Genomic DNA, 22,378 nt, shown 5'->3' with positions numbered 1-22,378 from the left:
AAATTGAAATATATACAGTATTAGCGTTGGAAAAGAAAGTTTTCTTTTTGTTATATTTTTTTTTCTCACCCTAGCGAAACACTTTCTGCAAATGACCTTAATAAAGAAAAATAATAAATTAACCTAAACCACTTTGAATGTCGACCGTATCTTTTATTTACACGGCATCATGCGCGGAAGAAAATACCAACTGAACCGGGATTTCAGACAGCAGATGAATTGAAGTTGATTCATTGAACATCATTAGCAATTGTACAATCAAACAGATGCAACAATGAAAAGTGGAACTATGAAAAATCGAGAATGTTAGATTTGCGAAGGATTTATTCCGAATCATTGTCTGTTAATAGAGAATTCATGTCAGTTGCTGTGTCGGCGATGCCCACACAGCGCGCCGTCCAAATGTGAAGTTGCGTTTTGTTGACAGACATAACACTGTGCCATAATTTATCTGATGGCATGTAAAGAAGCTACTTAAATTATAGTATTTAAAAGTTTCTTCATTTTGTAAGAGCTCAAGAAATTAATTCTGGTTTGAAAGACAAGATGACGGTAAAACTCAGAAGACGTAGCTGTACAGTACCGTTGGTGTTGGAGACGTCATAATAAAGGTAACTGCGTTAACTTCGCTTTTTGTTTGGTAATTTGTTGGATATTATCTTTTGCTGATCTTCTTTGAGCTTGGAGTAAATTTTACATTCTGAACATTTTTATTTGCACGTATCTGCTTAATATGTATTGCTGGGATATCATATAGAATATGAAGTCAGTATAATGGTACTATATTACATATTTGAATGATAAAAGACTGGTAAATGATATAATGATAAACTACAAAATAAATAATTTGCCCAATATCCCAAATATGTTAATTAAAACAAACATTGAATGTAAATTCAGATATAATGAGCAGTTGTAAGAAGTAAGAAATAACATTTTATCCATTGAACCTGTTATGTGTTATCATCATCAGTTTTAAAATAAACACATGGAGACAAGTTTGCTTAAATTCTAAAATTAACACACACACACACACACACACACACACACACACATATGGTATTTTAATCTAATACAGAAATGGTGACATTGATATATGCAGACCAATAGTTTTTTTTCTTCTACAGATATAAATTAAAAAGCCTAATTCTGAGAGTTTCACCTACAACATTCATGATGGGAAAGGGCCACTAATTAAGAGCTGACATATGTGGAAGAAAAATACCATCCATGTTGAAAAGGGCTAGAGGTAATGTGAGAAAACATAATTTATCAATCTTATTTAACATTATTGTTGATATTTTATCTCAACTGGTCAAAAGGCTAAGTGGGTTTATGTAATGGTCCAGAGTGTGTTATTTATTTCACATCCCCTTCTGTCTTTCAACAGTAAGAAATTAGCTACTTTGGAGTCCATAGTTCTGATCAATTTGTTTATATAAAACTTGGTTTTGGGCTTAAATCAACATCTTGGATAAATCTAATAATGAGCAAAATCCAAGTATATACATGTGATCATGTATAAGATTAGTTGAGTTTTTTAACCAGCCTAAAAGCCATACTTCCACAATATAGGCTAAAATCATTAAGTTGTCCTTGAAGTTTGATGAGTGTTAACCATTAATAATAATAAGGTGATCTTTCATCTGAGTATGTTACCACCGCATGCAATATTTATACATGTAGTGCAGTTTTTACTAAACGTAGAATACATGCTTATATAAATGAGATCTAGATTGAAGAAGTGAAGATGCATACAAATACATGAGGTTATAACCACTACTGCTGATTCAAGTTTGATCATGCTTGGCCATTGGGCTTATAGAGTCAAGTTTCACAATGATGCTTATTATGAGTGTGATAAAGGTATGGTAGTGAAGTGACCTTGCATCTGATTGGCAGAGTTTCTTATGATTTGCACAACAGTGTTTATGATCCAATTTAGATCTGACTTGTTTAATTATTTGCTTGTATGTCTGAGGCTATAAGCAAAATCTATGCATATAATGTGGTGGTTCTACATCTCACTAGCCATTCTTGCTACTGCTCTTAAAACTATTTCTCATTAATTTCATCAGACTTGGTGAATAGATTTATCTCATCAAGATATAGCAAAAGAGCAATTTTGTAAAAAAAATATTCATTCATATTAAACTCAAATTCTGCATCTGATTGGTTGACCTTGCAAATACTATAAGGGCTCTATTTCTGACAAAAAGATTATTTTGATCTAATGTAGCAGAAATGCTTATATGATCAAAACATTGAACATATTTGATGACAAATAAGAAATAGTTTTTCATGCAAATTTGAAAAACATTGATAAATCGGTTCATATCATTAAAAGCTTGGAAGAGTTTGATTACATGTGAGACCATCACATATTAATCATTCTTTATTTAGAGAATTATTTTTGTCAGGATTTAGTAAAATATGTAAAATCAATATGGACTGGTTTTGTTATGTACAGCAACACTAGTTGTTTACTGAGTACTGAGGGAATTGGAGTAAGGCAAGGGTACATTGCAGTAGGTAACCTGGTTGACTTGATAACAGGATTTTAACACAAACATTTTTATCAGGAGTCTAGCATACTAACCATTGATTCACTGCAGATCCTGCCCCCATTAGTTACCTTTTAATACATAAAGCATTTGGGTTTTTTATGTCACAAATCCCATAGGGATTAAAATTAACATCATAGGTCTCACTGGATAGTTTCGTATTTTGACATCCCTCTAATTTTTTAAGGTAGAAGGCATGAACCTAATTATCACAAGCCTAGCATTTATAAATTTACACATAAGCTAAATCTATAATGTGGTTCAGATTTACTTTGAGTTAGGCATGGAAATAGGTTGGCTTGTTGGTGACTGCCTGTCACAGTTAGATGAGCATTGGAGATCATATGCGTAACTTAGTCTGCAAATGAGCTGCCGACTTTTATTTGTGTCTGCTACAGAGGTAAATATAAAAAAATCTTGATGGTAGAGGGGTGATGAAAAGTATGCTAATTTGTTATAGTACTAGTGAACTTTATTCATGCATAAGGCACATACTGATTCTTTTAGTTGCCTTGTCACAGAAAAATATTGAAAATAGCTATTTCTAGTAAAAAATGAATGTAAAATGTACCTGCATCCTTTGACCCTACCAGAACCAAACTAAAAGCTCAAATTTGTGCAGCTGCTTTTTGCTCATCACAAACATAATTGGGAGTATAACTGCTAACCCTACCCTCTAGCACACATTTCATTCATTCATTGGATTAAAGTCACGTGCACCTTTCGGTATGTGCGACTGTTTAGTTTGTACACGTTTGTGTACTTTTTGAATTTAGCGATTAACTTATACAATGCCCCCAAGCAAGCAAGCCGAAGCCCAGGTGCCCCAAAAGGTCCCGCCCAGGCTCTCATCGCTGCAACCTTCTCCATCGTTGTACTCCGTTGGTGGTCTGTTTCTGCATCCTGCATCTCCTTCCTCTCTCATTTCAGGCAGTAACCGAAGCACACCAGCAGCAGTATTATGAAATTTTCGTTGCAATCAATGCCCAGTTCCCTATATTTATTGGGCTATTCCTGTACTATCTTGCCAAACATGTGATTGTCACATACGCTTCAGATATTCCAGAGTTGTGAATTTTCCTATCTTTTGTAAGGTCTATTAAATTTTGTGTACTTTGCGTACTTGAATTTTCCGAAAATTTTTTCACATCTAGTAGGCTTTTAGTAGCCCTTTATTTTGTTTTGGAGATCTCAATTTGGTTAAGTATTTCGTACGTGTGGCTTTAAACCAATCAGTGTGTTTCAGGGCCAGTAAGTTGTTGGTCAAAAGAGGGCTTTCGTGGGTCAGAATGAAAGCCCTATGTGGTAAAATTTGTTTGTAAAAAAGAAAAAAAAAAAGAAAAGAAAAGAAATAAAAGGTGGGTAGGGAGTGTGTATGCTATATTTGTGTGATGGCTATAGACATTTTTGTTCGTTTTTCTGCTTTTCCCACATATCCTGACAACACACATTCACGCTCACTTTCTCATTCACACTTATAAGTAGATGTGGGGGGGGTGGCCTTATTTCTTTTGTTTGATTTCGGGAAGGCAATTCTTTTCATACTGGGGGGTGGGGGTGGTTTGATTATTTGAGGCATACTCTTTTCATTGTTTCTGCCTTCATTCCCCAAGGTCTGCAAGTGTCCTGTTCTTTCTTCTTTTACTGCCTTAGGACGTTTAACTTCATCCTGTGCCTTTTCCTGCTCTTCTTTATTTCAGCTCTTTCTGCCTTATCCCGTGTCCGTTTCTATTTTGGTCTTCTCGTCCTTTTGATACTGCCATGTTCGCCGTGAGATGTTTTCTTCGAGGGAGGTGGTTTGATTGCCTTTGTTTCCCTTCGCTTTGACCACTTGGCTATTTACCTGTTATTTTTGTTTAGCTTAGCTATTTGTGATTTATTTTAATGTATATTTTTTTTATTTTTATTTTTTTATATTTGTTTAATTTTTTTTTGATCCTACGGGACCTAGCATGCCGTTATAATTCCGAAACAGTGATTTTGTAATATTTTGTCCTTATTTGGTTTTTATTGTTCGGGTTATGATCGGCTGTGCCAGTCTGTGAACCCACGATACCGAGCCGGCCGTCACAATTCCCAAACAGTGATTTGTAATATTTTGACTGGTCTTTGATTTACTTTTTAATTTTTTTTTTTTTTTTTTTTTTTTTTTTTTTTCCTTTTTTTCTTTTCTTTTTTTTTTTTTTTTTAAACCTACGGGGCCTAGCATGCCATTATAATTCCAAAACAGTGATTTTGTAATATTCGTCCTTATCTGGTTTTTATTGTTCGGGTTATGAGCGGCGGTGTCAGTCTGTGAACCCACTAGCCCGAGCCGGCCGTCACAATTCCCAAACAGTGATTTGTAATATTTTGATTGGTTTTTTTCTTTTTTGGTTCGATCTTTTAGGTTTATTGGTTTTAATTTCTTTACATGGTCTCTCTTTATACCCAACCCTTCATTCGGTTTAGATTTGTCCCCTTTTGCCTATTTTGTTAATGAATGTCATGATGTTATTATAGGTCATTCCTATGTTATTGTTTTTTGCCACAAGTAACTCCGGGTATGTCCACCGTTCTCCTATTTGTTCCTGTTGAGATTTTAGTTCGGCCCTTTCCTGGTTGTATTTGGGGCATATATTTATTAAGTGTGCGATTGTTTCTGGAGTTGGGCAGTAGGGGCAGTTTTCGGTTGGTCCCCTTTTTATGTGTTTCTCTGCGCATCCTGCCAATAGTGTTTTACCTGTTCTTATTCTATTTATTATTGTTATATCGTATGGATTTTTGAAGGTCGGACTTTCGACTTTTCTACTTACTTTTTTCATCATCGTGTGTATTAGACTGTTTGCATCCGATTTTTCCCATAGCTCTTGCCACATGTCATTGATCTTGTCCCATGTTATTGATTTCAGTGACGCTGTATGCTATATTTTGGGCTTTTGGTTCGTTTGTGGCGTTTTTTGCTTCTGCATCTGCTTTGTCATTGCCTGGGATTATGGATGTGAGAGGGTATCCATACGAATTCAACGTGTTTGTTGTTTTTTTCAATCTCTTTAAGTAGCGATCTTGCATGATTAATCATATTAGGTCTGCTCTTGGATTGGTCTGTTGTTAACGATTGTAGTACACTGTAAGAGTCGCTTAGAATGACTGCCTTAGTTGTGGGGTATGTTTTGACGTATGTTAATGCCATTAGTATTGCCATGAATTCTACCGTGTATATAGCGCATTGGTCTGGGAGTCTTTTTCCAACGGCGACATCTAATTTTGGGATCACTATCCCTGCTGCAGTTTTATTTGGATTTTTGGTTTTTGATCCATCTGCGAAGATTTGCGTGTATGTCTCGTATTTGTTGTCAATGTACGTTAGTATTGATGCTCTTAGTCCTATCGGGTCATTTTGTTTTTGTCCTAGTTTACGTAAGCTAAGATCTATTTGTGGTGTGGGACAGGTCCACGGGGGGTCTGGGTAGTACCTTATTTTTTCTGGGTTGATATTTGCGATTTGAAATTTCCTTTTTAATTCTATAATTATTTTCCCACTAGGTATTTTTTTATTTTTTCCTTTTGTATCGAATGGTTTGTCGCATGCTAAGAGGGCTTGTAGCGTGAGGTGGTTGGGTTGGTGTATTGATATTCGAGTCGAGTATCGCAGCATCAATTCCTTCCGCCTTAGGTCTAGCAGGGGTTCTCCTACTATTATTAAGATATCTTGTGTGGGGGTACCATTTAGGACGCCGGTGCATACCCTTAGCGCTTTTGATTGGACTGTGTCTAGTTTCTTTAGTAACGTGGCGTTCGCCGCTCCATATACCTGGCAACCGTAGTCCAATTTTGCTCTTATAAGTGCTCTATATAGGGTAACGAGTGTTTTTTGATCAACCCCCCAATTCACCCCTCTGAGGTTTCTGTGGAGGTTGATGTCTCGTTTGCACTTCGTTACGAGTTCTTGGATATGAGCTGCCCACGTGAGTTCGTGGTCGAATACCATACCTAGGAGTGTCGCTTGTTTTTCGAATTTGATGGGTACCCCCTTTAGGGTTAAGTTTGGAGTGGGTGGGGGGTGGCCACCTCCCGGATTGAAAACTATGCCTACTGTTTTTAGAGGTGACAGTTTAAATCCCCATTTATCTGTCCAATTTCCTATATCGTTTAGTCCTTTTTGTAAGTGCTTGGTCGTTTCTCTGCTGGCTGGGTTGCCAGTTTTCCATACGGCGCTGTCATCGGCGAATTGGGATAAGTCAAGGTGGTTGGGTTTTACCGCTGTTTCCAGGTCGTTTATCATTATATTAAATAAAGTTGGGCTGATTACGCTTCATTGTGGCGTGCCATTTTCCAGTTTGTATCGTTCGGAGTAGTCTTGTCCTAGTCTGACTTGTATCTTTCTATCGGTTAGGAAGTTAGCAATAAATTTGTATATATTGCCAGTTATTCCGTATGGTTTAAGTTTACTTATCAGTCCCTTAGTCCACATTAGATCATATGCTTTTTCCATGTCTAAGAAGATGGCTGTAACATATCTGGATTTTTAAAATTTTTCTCTAGATGCTAATTTGACAGCGGTTTCTAGTCTCATGAGTTGGTCTATTGTGCTTCGGTAGTTGCGAAACCCGCTCTGTGTATTAGCTAGTAGTCCTTTGCTTTCTAAATGGTATTTCAGCCTGTTGTTTACCATAGTTTCCATTATTTTACATATATTGTCTGTTAGTGATATGGCTCTGTATGATTTTATATCGCTTGAGGGTTTTCCAGGCTTAAGAATCGGGACCACTACTGCCTTTTTCCATCTTATAGGTATGGTACTGGTTTCCCATATTTTATTAATGAGGTTAAGTGCAATTGTGACAAGTTTTTTGGGTAGGTTCTTGTACATTTCATACCCCAAAGTATCCTCCCCGGGGGATGTGGTCTTTTTGCCGGCGAGGGCCTTTCTCCATTCGGCTTCTGTAAACGGAAGGTTTAGTGGGCCGTCATTATTTCCTGCTTCCTTTATGTTGTCAGAGTTGCTTTCCTCAAATTGCCTTTTATGATTTTTAAACTTATCCTCTAAGTTGGTATTGCTACACATGTTGGCGAAATAGTTTGCGAATAATTCTGCCTTATGTTTGTTGTTTTGTCCAGGTATGTTGGGGGTTATTGATTTAGTTTTGCCTCTCATTTTTTTAATTCTTTGCCACACCTCCTTCGATTTTGTGTTAATATCTAGTTTTGAGCAGAATTCTCTCCATGAGTTTTGTTTAGCTATCATAATAGTTTGTTTGGCAGTTTTTTCCTTTTCCTTGTAGTAGTTAAAGTCCCTATTATTTTTAGTTCTTTTGAATTTGTTTAGAGCTCTTTTTTTCTCTTTAATTGCTATTTTACATTCATTATTCCACCAGGGCACCGTGGGTTTGGGTGCTACTCCTTTAGTTTTAGGAATTGTTTCTTGGGCCATTGTGTTAATGGTTTCTATTAATTTGTCATTAAAGGTGTCAATGTCCCGGTGATATATGGTTTCTGGGTCGATTGAGTCACCTATCTGTTTGAACCTAATCCAGTTGGCCTGTTCGTATTTCCATCTTGGTGTGAAGGACGCTTTATTTTGAGGTATTCTAATTTGTATTTCTATATTTATAAGGTAATGGTCACTTCCCATAGGGTCGCTTTCATCAACTTGCCAATCAGAAATGCCTGTTAATCTTGGTGTGCATAGAGATAGGTCTATTGCTGATGTGTGGCCTGTTCTGTCATCTATCCGGGTGTGCATTCCGTTGTTTAGAAAAACTAAGTTGCATTTTTGTGCCCATTTTTCTACAATTTTTCCTTTAATGTCCGTCTTTTGACTCCCCCCATAGTTCATTGTGCGCATTGAAGTCCCCGCATATTACCACCCATTCTCCACAGTCTTTAATCATTTTGATTGTTTCGTCTGCACTTAAATTGCGCTGCTCATTTGTTTCATAGAGGTTAACGATTAGTACCTGCTTAGTTTGAGCGGTTATTTTGACTATCTGTATTTCGAAGTCATTGGGCGGTCTACTATCTGTTAATTTATGCATTTCTGATGTAATTCCATCTCTAACAAAGGTTGCTAACCCCCCTCCTCTTGCTGTGGGGGATCGATGCTTTAGGTATTTGGTGTTGTAGCCTATGATGTTTGGGATACGTGAGGTATCATTTAGGTGGGTTTCCTGTATGCATATAACATCTGGTTTTCTTTCCTGTTCAAGTATTTTGTTATTTAGTTGGTCAGCGTGGGCCCTAAGGCCGCGTGCATTCCATTGCCATATTTTGATTTCTGCTCTGGAATCCATCTCTAGTGCAAAAAGTCTTAATAGTTTGTTTAATTTACTGTTGTTTTTGTTTTATGCGTGTTTCCTACCAGTGAGGGTGCTACCTATTTATTTTGTTTTTGGTATCCTGATTTTTGTTTTGGCCTGCTTATAGTTTACCCCATGGGAGATCATATATTCGACTATTAGGGCTTCTCTAAGAGCCCTGGGGCATTCTGCGTGGTTTGGTTTGTGGTTACCACTACAGTTAGCGCAGTGCTGATTGGTGGCGCTACATGTTTTCCGGTCTGGGTGGTGAAGACCACATTGATTGCACCGGAATAGGTTTCCGCAACTCTTAGAGTAATGCCCCCAATTTTTGCAGTTGCCACAGAACCGTGGTTTGTTTTTGAAAGCAAAAATTTTTTTAGCCTCGAGTTTTTCGGCTATTTTGATAGTTTCTGGGGTGGCGCCCTTAAAAAAGAGTACCACTGCAGTGCTATCCTTTCCCCTTCTTGTTTTTAGGCGGATTGCTTTCTCTACTTCCTGTCCTTTACTCCTTATGTAGTCTACTATTTCATTGGTTTTATTTTGAGTTGATACGTATATGACTCCTTTGTTGTGTGTTTTTGGGGGGTTTGGGTCTATGTGTTGTTTTGTTCTGTTGTGTCTAGTGACCTGAACATTTATTTGGTCTATTCTTTCAATTTCCATATATTTGGCAATCTGTTGTTCAGTGGTGCATTTGATTATCAGCAAGTCGTCTCTAGTGCTTTTAAGCGTGAATTCTCCTTGGTGATGTTTGTTCAATTGCCATGCTATGGTTTTAAAGGCTAACTTCGTTATTTTGGAATTTACTCCCTTGACGAAGAGAGTCAGTTCAGCGGGGTGTTTCTTGTTTTGGATATTTTGCAGACTGGTCTTTTTTCCCCTGGTGTTTGTCTCTTTAGCTGACTTTGTTTCGTTGTCCATAACCGGCTTGCTGGGTCTTGTATTCTGACAGTTAGTGTGTTCCTTATTCTTTCTAACTGGTATTTGGGATTTGGTTTTCCTATTATTCTTACCTTTTGTTGAGTCGTGTGTGACTGCTTTATTTGTGGTAGGGTGAGGGCGTTCTGTTTCATCTAGTAGGTTCTCAGTTTGAGTCCCCTGGCTGCTAGTGTTTTTAACCAGCGTGGTCTGGGTTGTTTTTGTGCTTGTTGAGTATTGTTCCTCAGTTTGGGTACTCATGTCGGATGTAGTTTTGCGGTTACTCGGTAGATTGTCCACATTCTCGTTTACGCTTGGTGACAGGTAGAGTCTACTCATCGAGTCAGTTGGGGTCGAGTTGAAAATTGGCGTTAAGAACTGTATCTGTCGTTTTTCTCTTAGGGGGGATGAGACTGCTTCGGAGTAAGTTTGCCTTAGTTTATCTGCCTTTAGGTTGACCAGGCAGCTGAGATAACTATTTGATGATGTGACATTAATTTTGTTGTTATCCATCTTGAGTTTCTTTATTTGATGTAAGGTATATATGACGGGATATTTCTTTAGTTTTAATCCTGGGTTTGTTTTGATTTCTTGCAATTTATTTGAGTTTAATTCTAGCTTAAAGCTATCTGTCTTAACTATACTTTATTCTACTTAGTACTATGAAAAAGCAACAGCTGTAAGGGGATATGCAAATAGCTTTTATTCTGATTTGTGTAATTAGTTATTATATTACTATTATCCAATTTAAACTTATTGAAAATTATTTTCTAGCCAAATGGTCAAAGTAAAAGGTTTTACTTACCCCGATCCAATTTTCTTTTTAAGATCTTTAGAGTTTTTAAATACAGCCTTCTAATTATACAAGTTTCATTACATTGGTCAATAATTAGTCACATGTGATGACACTTGTAACTAATCAAACCACAGCAACTGAGAGCAGACTAAGCACTGATATTTATATGGTACAGTGGCAATATACAGTCTGTCTGCCGCAACACATGAAACAAACTGGACAAATCTGAAAGCCTTGAATTTGACTTTATTTATCTGTATGGTAGAACAGAACCTGAGTTGAAAAGCTTTTAAAGAAAGACCTTGATATCAAACCTAATAATAACTGCAGGAGTTATATTATGGATAATTAACCATTCTCTCAGTTTCAAACTGGGCATTCCATCCCATGGGGTTCTAAATGTAAACCAAGTGTAACTGATATCCTAATGAACTGTAAAGACCATAGCAGCACAACAGCAGGGGACCAGGTATGTCCAGATCCAGAAATCACAGACCAGTTTCAAACTGATGATGAACCACATAAAAATTACACATCTGCTAGAACTTATGAAGATAACTTAAATTGCATTATTATTAATCCTCCTCCTCACATTCATCATAATTGAGATGCATCATATATGTTTTATTGTAAAATAGTTTATGCAACATAATTCAGTGAAGACCTTTGCTGCCAATTTACCAGTGAACAATGAACATATTTTATGTTGTAACAAGGAGCATCATTTAAACATTATGATACACTTATCATACCTGTATATGAAATCTTAATACTAACACTTATACTTGCAATACTACTACTAATAAAAACACCTGCATTGATAATTTGATTATGTTCAATTGGACTTGTATCTAAATGATCACCAGCTGTATGAAAAGACATATTTTAATATATAGATATTGGATGGAATACTAGTTACCACAATTGAATAGTCATATGATAAATGATATATTATTTTAAACAATTTATATTTGCAGTGAAACATACTTTTACATTATTTTCACTTAAATTTCATTTATAGAGCAGTATACTCTGCATTCATTAAATTACTGAAATGGTTATAATACAACAACAAATACTGCAACTTCCAGAATCACAAAAATCAAAAGATATAAACAAAAACTTCCCTACATGTATCAACAGTTGTCACTTAATAGACAGAACTCTGAAGATTTAGAATAGGATGTTAACAAATTAGGTATTCAAGTTAAAAAGAAAAAAATACCAAGTAAGCTTACTACCAAAAAATCAAACAATAACAGTGAATTTTAGTACATTCCCAGGAAACAGAATATATGATTTTTCTTAACTTGATCTGATACATCTTAAATCTATAGAAAATGATTCATATTGTATGACTAAAATATTATGTAAACAAAAATTCCATCACTTTTTTCAGATGCAACATGCATACCCCAACCCATCCTTCTTGATCATAAAGTATACCAGCATTCCACTATAAGATGGGGAGCTGTAGTGGCTCAGTGGTTAGCTTTCTGGACCTGTGAAATAAGGTAGGTTCAAATTCTACCATCAGACCAACCTGGGTTAGCTACCATGGTGTGTCCTTGGGCAAGGCACTATACTTAAAGTGCCTTGGCACTAAATAACTTACTTGTGTTGGTTTACCATAAAAGGCCAAACCAAACACAAAAAAACAACAACTTTAAAATATGAGTTTTGTCAATACTAAGTAATTGAAAATCATACTGAAGAAATGTTTTTGTTAATACAGATTAATGGATCTAAAAAATCTCTTTCTTCTGCAGGAGTTTAAAATGTTAAATTAAAAAGGTCATGGTACACATTGCTTTGTTCGTACACATCAGGCTCCGTAACCCATATCCAACTAAAAATTTTAGTAGAGTCTGAATAAAACATATTTTAATCTGGATGATAATATTCTTTCTCCATTCATATATTACACCACCAAGATTGATCCAAATAAGATTACATTTTACTATAACACTGAGGATGAGTATGCCTCTTAACAACTTACAAATGTGGAGAGAATGGAGTTAAACTGAACTTTGATTTCTTTTCAACCATAGCACAAGATGATCATTTATTATGAAAAAACCTGAATAAAGTTGGAGTTCATAACCATGACAGTCTTGATACAATATAAATTCAATATATTATTGTTGTCTTGAGGTATAGTTCTGTATATTACAATCTCACACAAGATCAGGGTATATTTTAGTACCATACAGTTAATTCGGGATTGTATTAATACCTATTCTGGTGAATGAACATTAAATAAGATTTACTATTTTGGAACCAGTTGCAATAAAGTTTACTAAACAAGAGAAAATATGACTTTACTATAATATCTAAAATGTAAAATCTGCAAACAGAATACTTGCTTGACTTTACACTTCAACTATATCATAATATTTATTTGAAATGAATTTATACAAATGGCATTAAATTTGGTTTCAGGCTGGTAATGACAATGGTAGTAGTGAATAGGGACGGTCTAGGGACTAGGGAACTTCCATGTTAAAAAGGGTATATCCACTCTGGGGACTATGTAATTTAACATGGGAGAAAAAAAAAAATATCCATTCTAGGGACAAGGGGAATTTAACATGGGAGAAAGAAAAAAAACTATTCACTCTAGGGACAAGGGAAATTGAACATGGGGAATAAATCGTGGGACTGTCTTGGGACTAGGGGAAATGGAACAGGGTCGGGACCCTATTTTAATAAGGTCCCGACCTGATGGGTCTATGAAAATGGAACAGGCGAAAATTGAAACAGGGAGGGGTCTCTATTTTTTTATTATTTTTTTAAACAAAAAAATAAAAAAAGGGGTAGGCAATTGAAAGTCAAGATCTTTTCGAGAGATAGGAATGGCCCTGAAAAGGGCCTTTGGTTTTATGTTAATATACCCTTAACATAAAGGGCATCTGTGACATCTTCTTCTTGACCTTAGGCTGTGCCTGACTGCAGGACCATAGATTAAGACTCTTTTGAGGCATCCTTGATGCTCCACATAAGATTCTTCGCATCCACAGGCTGGTGTCTGTCCTGTGGATAACTGTCCAGTTGGATCGGACATACATTGATATGTCCGTCCGGAACATCATCGAAGACACAAGCGTTGAAGATTGTACATCGGTCCACATGTTGGGGTGCTGAGTAACGGGTGAAGGAATGCAGTGAACTGTACTTATTTATAGGGGGAGGAAGGATTGAAACGGATTGAGTTTGTTGACCAATCCAAACACGCGTTACAAAATTCAGTCAGCCCACGTCCAATCCGAAGAGAGCAGTCTGTGACGTCACATAGTCTATATAGATTCGCTAGCGCCTGTGCGTAGTCAATCTAAGCGACAGTTTTTCAACATGACGGAAACTCAGAAAACGATCAGTTTGGGTGCACTGATGGTGGAGACTACCCAAGGGAACCCAGGCTTACTTTCAGAAGAGGTGAATTGGGATTTTGTGGATTTTTTTACCTTGCAAGAATTTGTTCCTGAACCTTCGTCACCTTCTCCTTCATTACCGCACATGGAAAATTTTAGACAGAGACAGAAAGAAGAATTGGAGAAATTTATACAACAGCAAAAGGAAGCGGAACAAGCTTTTCTCCTACAGCAACAGCAGCAAGAAGAAGAGGTAAGAAAAAAACAAGAAGAAGAAGACGCAGCAGCAAAGAAACAAGGGTGTCAAAATCAAATGGTCACGGTACTGTTAGACATTTTAGTTAAGAAGTCTGAAACAGATGTATCAGACTTCTTTATTACGGCCGAAGAGAATACGACCTTCCCAAGCTAAACACTCCAACCCTGTGACTACGCCTACTGCACCATCCTTAGTGATTTCAACGAAATCATCATCAACAGTACGCAGTCCAGAAGTAGGCCTTGGCCATGGCAAAGGCTTAAGACAGTTAAAGTTGATTGTTTAAACTCACCCCTTACACCAAAAAAGGCCCTTTTCAGGGCCATCCACGTCTCTCGAAAAGAGATAGGCTTTCAATTGCCAATAACTAAAAAAAAACATTTTACCCAATAGTACCTGTCTGTGTATGAGTGTGCGTGAGTGTAGGTTCTTATTTTAAAATCAAAACCCAAAGACACTTACCTTTTATAATTAATTTATTCTTTTATAAATATTTACAATTCACAATTCACAACAGAGCACTTTAAAAAGTTCATAGACTTATTCTGTCTCATTGTTCACTCTCTGTTTTTTTAATTTCTTCACCGTCATAGTCTTTTCCTCCTCTTCCTCCTCACTTTCTTCCCTTCTTTTCTTCTCCTGTTTCTTTTTCTTCACCTGTCTGTTTTCTTCCTCTTCTTCTTCCTCTTCCTCTGAAGAATCCCTCTCTTCTTCTGACTCCTCTTGTTTCTTTTTTGGGCAGTCTGGTGACCAATGTCCTTTTTCTTGACAATAATAACAGGTATCTTGACTTTTGTCTCTTCTAACCCCTTTTTTTTCTTTTTTGACGGTCTGGACACTCTGAAGACCAATGCCCTTTCTTCTGACAGATATAGCAAGTATCTTGACTTTTATCTTGAAAGGAAGGAGAGTAGTCCCTCGGCTGGTCTGAAGAGAATTTTCTAATGACCCCTCGGAAAGCTCTGATGAAACGTTCAATCTTGGTAGTCTCTTCCATTGTTGTGCTCAGTTTGAGAGTGAAATGAATAGTGAAAGGACAAGACACATACCCTTTATATACGCTGGTCTGCTATGACTATAAATTAATCCATGGTGTTTAAACTTTAGTCATTTGACTTTTTGCTATCGAGATGAAATGATCCAATTCATTTGAGAAGAAAGAAGAAGAAAGTAAGAGGCAGAAACGTGATCTATCGCCTCGTACTAGGGCTGAAGTCTTGGCACAAATTCATGCCAGTGATTTTGAAGAGGACATGAGTGAACCAGAATCCAAACCCTCTAAACAAAGTTTACCACCCTTAGTCAACCCTGAAAAGTACTATGACATTCGAGAGACGGAAAAGCGTCCCTCTAGAAAATTTAGAACTACGGCTTACAAATACACAGTGAAGTTTAAAGATTTCAAGTCTGAAGTACTGTTAGAGAAAGCAAAAGGGTTCATCACCGACATGTGGGATTCTTTGCTCACCACACTCAAGCGACAATGTCAACCCAAAGAAGATGATCGCTTGAGACTTTCCATACAACATGACGGCTTGAAATCCCCTGTTTGGATCGAGTTTAGCAGCCCTGCAGAATTGACCACTTCCAAAGTCATGGACAAGATTCAACACGTGCAACAATCTAATGACCAGTTTGACATCACCGATGGAAAAGCCACACTGGACATGACCCACGTCTCTCCTCCTCAAGGGACCGGACAATGCAGAAAGACCTTATTGGTCAACAACCTTCGCATTACCAAAACAAGTCTTGTCCAAATTAACAATTTTCAAGACCACATGTGTTTAGCCCGAGCCATCGTGGTGGGATGAACCTATGCCGACAAGAACGACACGGTAGAATGGAAAAGAGCCTGGGAGAACATTCGAAAATCGAACCGAGCCAAACAACGAAATGAAGCAGAACTTCTGTTACAACAAGCATGCCTGTCCAAAGACACATCCTGTGGCATTCCTGAGATGCAAAAATTGCAAGATGCCCTAGCTCCACGATACACCTTGAAAGTGCACCCTCAAGAAGTGCGCGGGTCTCTGTTGTTTCGAGGGAAAGACTTTAAGGATGGAAAATACATTCACCTCTATCATCACGATGACCATTTCGATACCATTACCACTATCACTGGATTCCTGGGATACAAATATTACTGTGAGAAATGTGACTTATGATGGTTATAATAATCGAGAGCAACACAAACATTGTGGATCGAAATGCTCAGGATGTTTGGCCTCTCAACCCTGTCTGAGCGAAGGGCAAGAACCAGTGCATTGTCCTGCTTGTCTGCGCACATTTGTCAGCCCTGCCTGTTACCAACAACATCTGAAGATGCAAGGTTCACAGAAGAAATGTGCTTGTCAACTCCTGAGATTGTGCCCAATGTGTGGAAAAGGTCTATGTATCAACAGTACCAAGGCACACGTATGTTCAGGAAAGAAAAAATGTCACATTTGTCACTGCATTGTGGACTTGGAACACCAATGCTACATACAAAAATACCAATCCCAACCAGAGAAAGAGGATGGTCACAAGAAGAAGAAAGGCAATTTCATCTTTTTCGATTTCGAATGCATGCAAGAGATCAGTATTCACATTCCAAATTTCTGCGTGGCTCATCGAGCGTGCGAGAAGTGATTCAAGAACCTATCTTGAGTTATTGCCCTCACTGCAGTAAGATTCCTGGAGGGCGTGAAAAAATCTTTCAAGGACCGAACACACTAGCCGATTTCACACAATGGGTCTTAGACCCCATCGACAAGACGTGGAGCCAAGAGGACATCGAACATTATTATGGAGATTGTCATTGTCATGCCACGGTGATGGCTCACAATTTCTCCGGATATGATGGACAGTTTCTTTTGAGATGTTATACGGAACGTGGCATCGAGCGTCCTAAAATCACTTTGAACGGAGCCAAAATCATTTTCATGCAAGTGGGACAAGTGCAGTTTAAAGATTCGATGAGCTACTTAGCCATGCCTTTGAGTCGAATGCCTAAAATGTTTGGAATGACAGAAATGGCTAAAGGGTACTTTCCACACTTTTTCAATACAGAAGCCAATCAACACGCCGTTCTACCCCATTTGCCTCAGGCTCACTATTACGACCCTGACAACATGCGTACCGAACGAGAAACTTTCTACGCTTGGTACCAGGCTCATGCCTCCAACCCTTTCGACTTTCAGGAAGAAATGCTAAAGTATCGTCGTTCCGACATGGACATTTTACGGCGATGCTGTGGAAAATTTCGAGAACTGTTCATGGAACACGGAGGGGTTGATCATTTAAAAGAGGCTTGCACCATTGCCAAAGCGTGTTCCTTAGTCTACCGACAACGATTCATGCTTGAAAACACTGTGGCTGTCATCAGTCCTCGAACGACCAACTATGTCAAACGTCAATACTCGGTCAAAGCCCCATGCTGGTTGCATTACTTGTGCGACAAGGAAGACAAATGGATTCAGCATGCCCGCAACGGACAGGGCGAAAGATCATCGGAATGCATTCGGTCAATGGCTGGGACTTAGAAAACCCCAAGATCATGTACGAGTTTAACGGTTGCTTATTTCACGGATGTCCCGTCTGTTACCCTGACCGCGGCACTAAAAATCAGTTCTTACAACGAACCATGGAAGACTTGTACCAGGCCATTTGTCAGCCACGCCTAAAGTTAGAACAGGAAGGATACCAAGTGGTGGAAATGTGGGAACACAAATACAATCACCGTTTGAACACCGATCCCGAGTTTAAACACCTCATGGAAAGTTACCAGTTCATGGACCCCCTGAACCCAAGTAATAGTTTGTACGGAGGAAGGACCAATGCCACCTGTTTGCTGTACCAAGCTGACGAAGAGAAAGGAGAAGAAATCATATACTTGGACGTGTGTTCACTGTATCCCTACGTGTGCAAATATTGTTGCTTTCCTGCAGGGCACCCACAATTGTTCACCGAACACATCGACCTAAAAAACATTCGACAATACGAAGGCTTGATCAAGTGCAAAGTTTTGCCTCCCACGAACCTATACCATCCCGTCTTACCTCGCCATTGCCAAGGCAAACTTATGTTTCCTTTGTGCCGTACTTGTGCTGAAACGTGCAACCAAGATCAACCTTGTCATCACACCCAGGAAGAACGGGCCTTGACGGGGACATGGGTCAGCGTAGAATTGTTCAAAGCTCTGAACATGGGATACCAACTGTTAGAAGTGTACGAAATTTGCCACTTTCCCAAGACACAATAATTCCACAAGGGTGACCCCACGCAGAAAGGCATTTTCGCAGACTACGTGGATGCCTTTTTGAAACTGAGCAAGAAGCCAGTGGCTATCTGTCCTGGTGTCACACTCCCGAAGACCAAAAGACATTCAGAGAGAAATTCTGGGCACAAGAAGGCATTACTTCAGATCACATTGAGAAAAACGAAGGCAGGCGATCGTTTGCCAAAGTGATGTTAAATTGCTTGTGGGGTAAAATGGCACAATGACCGTGTTTACCCAAGACGGAGTATTTGACCGAACCTTCCCGCTACTTTCAGATGATTCACGACAAAGCCAAATTCATGAAACACGTGGACGTCGTTCGTGAGGATTTGATCTTGGTGAATTACGAAGAAGATCTGAACTTTGTAGAAGATGACCCCTTTGGAAATGTCATCATTGCAGCTTACATGACAGCTCATGCTCGCTTAAAATTGTACGAAGCTTTAGAACTGTTAGGGGAACGTGTCTTGTACTTTGACATGGACAGTTGCATTTATATCGATCACCCGAGTCAACAGCACCCTGACATCGAAGGAGACCGTTTAGGAGCCTGGACAGACAAGCACCCCGATGACAAGATTCTAAGTTTCGTTAGTGGTGGTCCCAAAAATTACGGCTACGAATACTGGGCCAAACAAGGAGAAGTGCACACGAAGTGTAAAGTGAAAGGACTTACTCTGAATTATCGTACCAGTCGAGTGGTCAACTTTGGCATATTGAAAGAAGCCTTGCAGTCTAGAGATAGTGACCACCTATCAACCCAACAAGATTGTACGTTTACCCACACACCACATCGTCAGTCGACCCTTGGAAAAAGTCTATCAAATCGTGTAGCAGAAGCGAGTGCGGCTTCCCACCCACTTTACTTTGCCGTATGGACACGTCGGTATAAAACATTGGTTGTAAGAGGATAGCCACCCACCAGAAGGATGACTTCGCCGCAGCAAGAATCGAGTGAGAAATCCAGTGAGAACTCCAAGTTCAAACCCTACCATTTTCCAGTCTTCTTACCTGACTATTGTGATTGTGCCCGTCGATTGGACATGTTTCAAAAATGGCCTACGGATAGGGAAGGATTACCTTCTTCGTATGTTTTAGCTAGAACAGGATTTGTCTACTTCGGACCCGAGTCAGGATTGGGATACGAAGTACAGTGTTTCGCTTGCGGACTGAAGTTACGAATGGATCTGTGTATCTACAAAGATTCAGCTATTCTGGAACATACTCGATGGTCTCCGCACTGCCCTTACCTTTCAATGGCCTTTCCACCCATTAAACTACGGTACAATTATGACGGTACCTTAGAGACGGTACCTTCCAAAACTAGACGTAAACACATTGCATCCTATTTCATTGTTGTTTCTTTTCCACATAATAGCTTATTTTTTATAAAATGTTAAACTTTACTAATCTTTTTTCAAGATCACTTTAGTTTGCAAAAATACATCTTGTCATTTATTGGCATTCTACATTGAATTTTGTAAACTAGCTATAAACCTGACCTAATTACTCAACTTAACTGCTGACAGAAACAGTCTACAGTAAATGTATTTCATTTCTATAGCTCGATGGATAAACATTACATCTTTTAAAGCTGTGCACAGAATAGGCCGACATATCACGAGTCAGGAAAACATGGGGGTGGTATCCCCTGTGTCCAAAATTAATATCATTTTGAATAGAATATTCTAGTGACAATTGCCTCTTTTCAAATGGTAAGCACTGCTTTTTTTTATTTTCATCAATCTGTCAAATTCGGTATGCATTTTGCTTTAATATTTGAGATGGAAACCTTAGGTGCATAGAAATGTCAGACAGCATTGTACATCATGGATGGTGTCCAACATACTTTTATGATCATAAAACAAAATCCCATTTTTTAGTTATGGCCACTGATTTAAAAAATATTCATCCAAGCTAAATATAATAATAATAATAATGAGGACTTTGTATAGCGCCTAATCTTTAGAAGCTCTAAGCGCTTTGCAACATTAGACAACATAAAAACATACACAATGATATGATTACAAAAACAAACACCATGAAATTAGAAAACATAAAAAACATGCTGAGAATATTTAAGGTAGTTAACATTATTAAGTCATTAAGTTTGTTTTTGTAGTCAGAATAAGTAGTTTTGAGAGCACTCTTGAATGGGATCACTGCGTCTTTGTGTCTAAGTTCAGTGGGCAATTCATTCCATGTTGCTGGGCCCTGGTATGCAAAAGAATGCTGTCCATGTGACTTTGTTTTCATAGTGAGAATAATGAGTATATGATTGTCGGAAGAGGAGTGTAAGTATCTTGCTTGTGTGTACACATAGGTGAGGTCGGATAGGTATGTTGGACTAGAGTCTGTCAGTGAAACGTAGCACAGAGAACTAATGTTGTGTTTGATTCTGGATCGAATGGATAGCCAGTGTTGGGTACAGAGCAGCAGGGAGGTGTGCTCTGATTGTGGTACTCTAAGTATGATCCAAGCAGCTATGTTTTGAACTTTTTGAAGTCTCTGCAGTAGATATTAAGATGAACCAGACAGAATTGAGTTACCATAGTCCAGTCTTGAAAGCAGTAATGAACACACAAGTGTTTTAGTGGCATCAACTGAAAGATATCTGAGAATGGAGCTGATGCGTCTCAGCTCAAGATACGCAGCCTTGCATATGTTCATGACATGTTGGTGCAATGTGAGAGTACTGTCCAGAGTAACACCTAGGTTTTGTACTGATTGTGTGAATTTAATGTTGGTGTTGCTGATATTTATTGTGTGAGGTAAAGGATGTGAATGAGAAAGTCTTTGATAAGTAAGTATGGCTTGATTTAAATTGTGTTTTTCATGTGACTTGCCAGAGATTTTTAAATGAATTGATAAAGTAACTTGAGACACATTTCAAAGTACATGTTTTAAAAATATTCCATTGATTATTGCTGGCATTTAGAAAAATGCAATGCATCCTTTGTTGTGAAACTTATTTTAAAACATTGTATTACTCATGCAGAAGCCTGCTTGAAAACTAATGGCAAAGCAAAGGCAAATGGAATGGAAGAGACCATATCAGAGACCCTCAAATATGCACCCAACCAACGCAGAATGATAAAAAACAAGGTAGTCCAAATGACTCTTATTTCATCAATATTGGATTCAGTTTCGTCTTTTAAAGCATAGTATTTGCAAAGCGGATGCATTTCTAAACTGATAACAAAATCAGCTTATCCTATTGCCCAGGACTATCAGAGCTAGAGTCCAGCTAACTACAATATGCATATATCTTGTCTGATCGGACAAGTGCCTCCATTTGGAATTTTTATTCACATGAAATATTTGGATGAAATAAATTCATCTTTGTGCAAATTGATTGCACCATCCACTTGCCAGAAATGACAAGTAAGTGCAAAGTTATCTTGTATCATGGCCTAACGATAGTAAGGGAAGCACAAGTGCAGTGAAGAAAATTTCATACATTTTTATAATGCTGATTAACATGACTTCTGCATATGTAACTAGTGCTGAGATGATATGACTTTATTTAAGCATTACAATTTTGTTTTAATTTGCAGGTGCCTGAGCAGAAGAAGTAATAGATAAACTTTACAGTGGAGTTGGAGACTGATTCTGATTCATAATCTTAATTAAATCTAGAAAATAAACATTAAAGTCATATTAAAATATCTGTTGTATTGTTTCCTTCTTTCATTTTTCTCTTAAAAACAAATGTCTGAACCTTTAGTCTGTAAATTCAGTGGATTCCTTATCAGCCCATCTACTTTTACTTTACACCATGCTACTTTAAAAAAAAAATGAATTATCCCCATTGGGGTAGGTCCCCCCAACCCCCCACCCTACTTTGTCAACTTACCTGCCACATTTAAATCTAATGGAAGGCCCTGCTGTAAAGCCTGTTAGTAAAACTACCCAACAAGAGGATTTC

At 38.1% G+C, this 22,378-nt stretch overlaps 1 long non-coding RNA gene across 2 annotated transcripts; it reads left to right on the top strand.

Annotated features, from left to right (window-relative positions):
- Positions 1–201: 201 nt before the first annotated feature.
- Positions 202–22,116, top strand: LOC149782469 (uncharacterized). 2 transcript variants are annotated; one of them, XR_016414370.1, is made up of 5 exons: positions 202–611; positions 1,128–1,249; positions 11,959–12,073; positions 21,449–21,555; positions 22,008–22,116. It is a non-coding gene; the product is annotated as an uncharacterized LOC149782469 (long non-coding RNA). The 2 variants fall into 2 exon arrangements; XR_016414369.1 differs by lacking the exon at positions 22,008–22,116 and having other exon boundaries at positions 21,449–22,000.
- The last annotated feature ends 262 nt before the right edge of the window (positions 22,117–22,378 follow it).

Source organism: Sinohyriopsis cumingii, chromosome 15, assembly GCF_028554795.1.
Source record: "Sinohyriopsis cumingii isolate HCF-2022 chromosome 15, ASM2855479v2, whole genome shotgun sequence".
Lineage (NCBI taxonomy): Eukaryota > Metazoa > Mollusca > Bivalvia > Unionida > Unionidae > Sinohyriopsis > Sinohyriopsis cumingii.
This window is presented reverse-complemented; position numbering and strand designations above follow the sequence as displayed.